This window comes from Parasteatoda tepidariorum, chromosome 12 (assembly GCF_982258835.1).
Source record: "Parasteatoda tepidariorum strain Cologne lab strain chromosome 12, Ptep-v5.0, whole genome shotgun sequence".
NCBI lineage: Eukaryota > Metazoa > Arthropoda > Arachnida > Araneae > Theridiidae > Parasteatoda > Parasteatoda tepidariorum.
In genome coordinates this window covers 7,513,553-7,521,566 of record NC_141766.1, presented here as the reverse complement: position 1 = coordinate 7,521,566, position 8,014 = coordinate 7,513,553, and positions in this window count along the sequence as shown.

Sequence of the window (8,014 nt, the reverse complement as noted above, 5' to 3'; positions counted from 1 at the left end):
GAAAAAAAGTGTTTAATATAAAATTTCAACTCAATTCAAATGTAAATTTAACTTAGCAATTTCGTTGTGTGGTTTTTATTATATAATTTCAGAATACAAATATTGAATGATAATTGTGAAATTACAAATTGCTTAAGTTACGACTTTTATAAAGCATGTTTTACGAACTAACAAATTCAATTGAAATTTTGATAAAATAGGCTCATTTTTGAAGAAAAAAGAAGAAGAATACATTTTAAATTCAAAGTCTTGGAAATTATTAATTATATAAAATTCGTCTGAAAACCCATTGTATGAAGAAAAGAGAAAAATATCAATAAAAGTTGCGATATAGTATTTCTTAATTAAATTTGAAATATCCAAAAAAATCAGCTGAACATCAGATATACTTTGGAGTAAGAGGGAGAAAAATGGATGGTAGCAGTATTCGCTAATATAATTTTATTTAGTATTTCTGTACTGCTAAGTAAATAATGCATGGAATGACATAATAAAACTATTCTGTGTTTTACTGCTTCGCAGCAATACAGAAAATTAAATAAAATTATATCAGTGTCAGAAAAACAACCTTGAAAATCACCTCATCAGCGTAGTTGATTTGAAGTGAATATTAAATAACCGCAAAATGAGCAGAAGTGTATGCGAAACAACCTTGTACACCTCTATTACAACCTATACGATGTAAAATTTTCATGGTTGTTTTCTCAGCAACGTCAAATATACCTCATATATATCTCAAAACAACCTCAAATATACCTTAAATTTTCGTAAGGGCAAGCATCCATCCTCTCATATAAAAAGGGTAACACACGCTCGTGCTTGGATCACTCATTTAAGTTTGTACAAAGTCAAATGTGTGGGACAAACCATCTGTATCTGTTCAATTTTAACAGGTAAGTTTTCTTTCATTCTTTTATATCAGCAATTTTTATATCAAGAGAAAAAAGTTATAAGATAAATTAAAGTTAAAATATTATAAAGTTAAAAGATAGAAAAAAGTTCATTCTCTAATCTCTTCAGCTTCGTAGCCGTTCAAAAAGTCCTAGTAACTATAAAATAAATAATTTAATTTCTAATGAAACAAGTTTCATTAAATTTTTAAATTTCGTGAATCAGGATTTTGATAAATTAATTTAAATAACTTTAATCTATTTCTTGTACGCTACTTATGGACTTTCATCAAAACACCTTAATTACAATGCTATAACTTTTCTATTGCTGCAGTTTAAGGATATTATCAAGTAACAGTCCTATTTCTACTTTATACTACCTATTTTTAAGCATCTAGACTCTATTTAAAAAAAAATTCACGTAATTTTCGTTTGGTTAACCTTTTCCGGCGTAGTGTGCAGTCTGGCAAAACTAATTCAACAAATTTTACAAATCGCTTTAAATGCAAAACTAATTGAAAAACTAAAAAAGAAATAAATTGTCTGTTTAATAATTGTAAATATGTTATCTAAGTATAGTTTTAAATATTTATAAAATGTTTCGTAGTATGTTAATATAAAATTACTCTATAATAAAGGAACATAACTTTAGCTAAGTGTTCAAGCGCATAGCATTTCGAAACACCACTAAGAAAGGATATGTTGATACACAATAAACAAGGAATTTACAATTTTTTTAAATTATGCTCTTGACAATCTGAATCTTAAGAAACCATTCAAAATGATTTTCTGGTCAATAAGAATAAGCAGACAATAAGACTTTTTTAGAGCATTATGTTACAAAGAGCAATTTATGTGGATCAAAAAAATTGGCTAGGTTTCGTGAATTTCATCTGTTTAATTTTTCGCTTAAAAGTTATGTAATTTGAAAAGCTTCTATGAAAATTCTTAAGAGATTTTCTTCAATGCTTAAGAAAATTTTTATTAAATTTTGTTCAATGGCAAAATTTATAAAATTCCTCTTCAATGCTAGGTATTGGACGAGTGAGTTTGATCACCCTTCTGGTCTCGAGACAACAGAATCTAAAACAAAAATCTCATTTAACTTGGTCGTTTTTTTTTTCGTGTATTAGAAAATTAATCCTAAATTTAGAAACAATCTGTTTGATAAAATTTTGTAAACAGCTTCATTTTTCTCTATCTTCCAACCGAAAGAGTTTAAGTGCGGTGGTGATAGGAAATCTATACAATGCTTACCATAACCAGAGCCTGACAAAGGCAGGGGCACATGGGGCAGTTGCTCCGGGCCCCACACCAGAGGGGGGCCCCAAATTGAATAAAAAGTTTATTTTAGGTTTCCTTTTTTAAATGAACTTTTTTGGAACAAAATATCAGTACAGTGTAAAATGCGTCAATTTTATGTTAACTTCTTCATTAATCTATCGTATAAAAACAAAAAATCTATATTTCGTAAGTCCATGGCTTTCTAGTGCGGAATTCAGCAAAATTTTCGCAATTTCGATGGACAAATTTAGCCAATCAGAAGCCTGCATTTTTACATATCACAAAATGCGAAGTGTTTACAAAAATACAGGTTTCTGATTGGCTTAAGTGAGCCATCGTAATTGCGAAAATTTAGCTGAATTTCGCCCTACAGTCAGCAAGAATATGAATTTTTTGCAGCTAGATGACAAAGTTAACAATCAAGAAACTGCATTCGGCATGATGGACATACAAAACTCTGGACTAAATAGTGACAAAAATACACTCTTTAATGAGAAATAAATTAGAGGAAGTTGGCGTATTATTTTAGGAATATCTCGGAATAATTAATTTGCTAACAGTAAAAAAAAAGGCAAAAAGTAAAGAAATAGATTCTGGTCTATTTAATAAAATCAAATTATGAAAAATCCTCTTCGCATCATAATGGAATTAATGGATAAAGCAAAAAATTAAGCCGATTTGAATTATAAATTTTTAGACTTTCAGTGCGCAAAAATAAATAAATAACTAAATGCCCCACCCTGATAACTTTTGATCCAATGATCAGATTTTCACGTTCTATGACTCATTCTTAATGGTTCGAAGAGGTGACTTCAAATATGCTAATTAATAAGTGCAGGGGCGATATTGTAAGTTACCTGATGGGGCACTAAAACATACTTTCTCTGAATAAACTGCCATTTTTTCCACGGATTCGGGTTTCTAAACTCCAAAATATGGGGAGTAGCCGAAATTCTTGGAAATAACTGCAGAGCTTTTCAAGCGGAGTGAAAAAAATTTGCGCACAATCATAAAGGTCGTTTATAATTTTGTAAATTGTCTAAAAAAAACTTTTTTGTATATGAGAGTGAGCTTGTCTTGTCATGTCATTCAAACTGGTTTTGAGCATTAGCACCTAACAACTTACACTTACGTCTATCTTTATTTTTCAAAATAGTGAGGTGTATCCATTGTCAAATCGTTTTATTGGTTCAAATTAGTTGTCGAGCAAGGCAGAGGCACCTCCTATTTTTAGTATTTCACACTTTTGTGGAGGCGATTCTCATCATGAGTGGCCAACAGATTCGCCACTATTCAACAGATTCGGAAAATGTTTCTTAAAGATATTTTAACCACTGATTAAATTGAAGCTTTAAAAGCATTTTACAACTGAATAACTAGTCTAGGCTAGACTGGGACACCCCATGGTTTTCACATTTCTCTATCCTCTGGTCATCACCAAAGATCTATCTTTGCTTGAAGAGGTTCCATCTATTTCCTTCCCGGATAATTGCCCTTTTAGAACTACTACAATCTAGCAATGCGATATGAAGAGGAGGAACAAATTGTTTATCTTGTCGCTTTGCTTATGGTTGTAAAAAAATTAATTAAATAAAGATTTATTTTGTGATCATGGATTCTTTGCATTCTGGTCTTCCTTTTAAATGTTTTATGCTTTTTTTTAAAATTCTTATGCGTTTTGTCTAAATCTTTAGATCTCATTCATCTTTTCATCGATTTTTAAAATAAAATATTCTATAATTGAGCAAATTTTTTTCTGAAACTTTTCTAGAAAATAAAGCATATTATTCAAAAATGGGAAAGATATTCCGATAAAAAAAACTTTTAAGTTTTTCCAATTTCATATTTAGCAAAATTAGGACACTTAGGCAGTTCTAAAATTGTTCAGTTTCAATAATTATACTTATTGTACTATGATTTAATAAAATGCAAATTATACTTTTTATAATTACCTTTATTTTAAAGATAATTAAATTGATATCTTCTCAGTTTTAGCATTTTTAACTTATCAAACAAATTAAGGCCCAGAGAGGCAATAGTTAATGAATTCCCCTTTTTATAACAATACTATCATAGTATATAATATAATAACATACTATATTACCATACAAAAGGAAATTATTATAGACAAATTAGGGGGCCTACAATGTGGGACAATACTTATGTATGTATGTATTTCAAAAATCGTAAAATAGCGTTAAAATGAAAATATTGTTGCTTATATACTGCATTCATCTTATATACTGTATGGTCCTACATCTCCCTTTATTAAACTATAATAACTTCGTCAGGTACTATAATATAGTACCATACCAAAGAAATTTTATGTAGACAAATTAGGGAGCCCACAAAGTTTCCTAATATGAAAGTATTAACAAATGTTTCTAATTGCGTTTTAAAGCGTTAAAATGGAGAAATTGCTGCTCATATACTGCATATATGCATGGTCGTATATCTCCCCTTAATTTTAACCTATAATATTCAAACTCAATCAGCTATTATATTATAACATACTATAGTACTATATCGAAGGAAATTATCATATATATATCATATATGTCATTATATCTATATCTATATCTATCTATCTATCTATCTATCTATCTATCTATCTATCTATCTATCTATCAATCTATCTATCTATCTCTCTATATATATATGCAGGGTGGTTCTAAAATATGTGTCAAAAATGTAAAGGTAGGTAGAGGGGACATAAATAAGCATATTTCGGATAGGAATGTGGTTGCGGTAAAGGCACATTAAAGCACTAGCTTGTAAAGCAGTATGAATCAGAGGAAACTGAAAAGACAAGTAAAGACAAAATAAAATAAAAATTTATCAACAGTTTACAAGAGGTGCTCGAAAGAGCAGCCACCAACATCGATACAAGATTCACAGCGACGGCGCATGGATCGGCGTAGAAAAGACGTTAGGCACGTCGAACACATGTAAAGCAGCAACAGACAAGCGGGCAATAAGATCTTCTTGATGGGACTCTCGAACACCAGGCTTTTGACATGACCCCAAAAGAAAAAATCCAAGCAGGTTAAATCAGGAGAACGCGATGGCCAGGGAACTGGACCACCCCGTCCTATCTAATGCTGGCCGTAGACAGCGTCCAGGTAATTTCTGACGCTCCCTGTACATCCTCTGAGCAGCTAATTCGTTTCCTTGTGCAGCCCCTTACATGAAATGCACGTCGGCAAGCTCCACATTGGTGAAACGATGCATGCTGTTTGAGATCCGTGCGGGAATCCAGCTAGCAAGCGCTGTTATACGCCGCAGTCATCAGCGCTCCCTACCGGCTCAAGGCGGCATTATCGCACACACAATCCTATACGAAATATGCTTATTTAAGTCCCCTCTACCTACCTTTACATTTTTTACATATATTTTAGGACCACCCTGTATATATATATATATATATATATACGTATATATATATATATATATATATATATATATATATATATATATATATATATATATATATATATATATATATATATATATATATATATATATATATATATATATATATATATATATATATATATGAAGGAAAACAAATATTTTTGAACACTCTATACTAGGAAATCAATCAATAAGCCTGTAACTTGTATTGATTACTTTGGTTATTATGTGCAATGACTGCATAAAATTTCGTTAGGCTAGTTTAAATATTTTCTGCAGATATAAGTAAGAAAAACTAATTTTTGCCTTATATATTTTTGCTATAAAAATATTCAGTAAAATCAAACAAAATTTTTGGAGCAATTTTAAATTAATTACAAAATTATTGTTTTAAAACTTGAAATAATTTGTTAAAAAAGGCACAACATATGAGTGGTTAAATTAGTTCTTTTTTACTGCGTATGCGTGGAAAAAATTTTAAATTTCTTTTTCATAATTTTGTAGTGAAACGTATTTGGAAAGTAATGGAAAAAATCTTGTTTAAATATCTTAAAAATGCAAAAAGTTTCAATCAATTTTCTAAGTAGTTTTTAAACTTTTTAAAAGAAAGCTCAAAATAATCAGGGGTCTTTCACAAATTTTATTATATAATATTGCAAATTATACTACCCTATCATGACTGGACAGCAGAAAAAAAATTAAAAAGGTGGTAAATCCCTTATAGTTCTGAATAGTTTTTCAAAAAATTTAAAAACTGAACTGTTTTTTTTTTTAAATTTTTCCTATGAAAATTGCTTGAAGCTTTTTTTTTTTTTTTTAAAGATATTTAAATCAAATTTTTTCCATTAGTTGCCAAATACGATTCACTATAGAATTGTGAAAAAAATAATAACTTTTTTCAGCTGATGCGCAGGATAGAAGAACTATTTTAAATACTCATATCCTGCGTATTTTTCAAAAAAAAAAAATTCAAATTTTAAAACAATAATTTTGTAATTTATTTTGAAATGCTCCAAAAATTTTGTTTAATTTTACTGAGTATTTTTAATGTCATAAATTTCTTTTTTTTCTAAAAATGTTTAGATCTCTATTAACATTTGAGCTAAATTTACGAAATTATATGCAGTCATTACAAATAAGAAAGTAATCGATACATGTTACAAGCTAATTGGTTGATTTTTTTAAATAGAGTGTTCAATAATACTTGTTTTTTTGTAATTTATTGTCGGTCCCTGAAAACTTTAAGCTTTATCACAAAGTATGAAAGCTTGCATGAACCAAACTCTTTTAAAATTACAAACTAGTCCTCTAAGTATTTCTTGAGAAATTAAAAAAAATATCAAAAACTGAAATTGTCTCTTCCATTATTGTACAGTAGTATATATAGTGATGATGAGAACCATAAAACGAGTTTTTAAATTGAGGAAAAAATCGAAGAAATCATAGTAGTGATATTTGGTGGTAAATGAAGCTGATCACAATTGAGTTGCGCGACATTTTATGGTGAGTTTGCGAAAATAAGGTTTTAAGAATGTATAGAAACATCAGGATGCTGCCTGCGAATCATCTTTACCAAAAGAAAACCATTCAACTTAAATGTTTGGCATAATGAAATTATTGTTTAGTCAATGAAATATACAATATCCAACATTATTTTTAAGCATATATATTTCAATGTTTTTAAAATGCCACTTGAAATTCTTACATTTCTTCAGTTATAGAAAAAGAAATATCATAATTTTTATAAAATCTTGTGAAAGTGCATTATAATTGTAATCTTTTCCAAACCTTCTGCATTTTTTTTTTCTCTTTAAACTTTCTTGCGTAGAAGACTCGCTCAAAGCCTTAAAAATTATTAACACTGCAATTTCAAAAACAATAAGTTATGTAAATTTGATTTCAGAAATAAATCCTGATATAAATGAAATAAAAACAACGTGAAACGCACAAATATAATGAGATAAAAAAATTCTTGTCATATAATTCTAAAATCATGAATTTTCAAAGAGATTAAAAAGAAATCAATCTTTGGTCAGAAATCAGTTCAACAATGTCTTACCTAGTAACTTCAAGAAATTTTTCTATTAACTATTAATAAAACTATCAATAAATAGATCTTTCCGCGCTCTGTCACAAAATTTTGAATGAAAAAGCCTTCAGTTTTTCTTTTTCGTTTCTGTTGTCTCAACTTGGTTGCATAGCAACGGAGAAAAATTAGGTATTGCTCTCTTAAATTAATTTATGGTTATCTTAATCTACTCCATTCGGTGGAAGTAAGATTTCTTGACCGTTTTTGGGACTATCGCCAAATATAAATAGCGTATTCGAAGATAAACTATTAAATTTAAATAGTTCATTCAGAGAAAGTACATTTATGTGTCTGATTTCGTAACTTAATTAATTGCAGGCACTAATTAATTAGCATA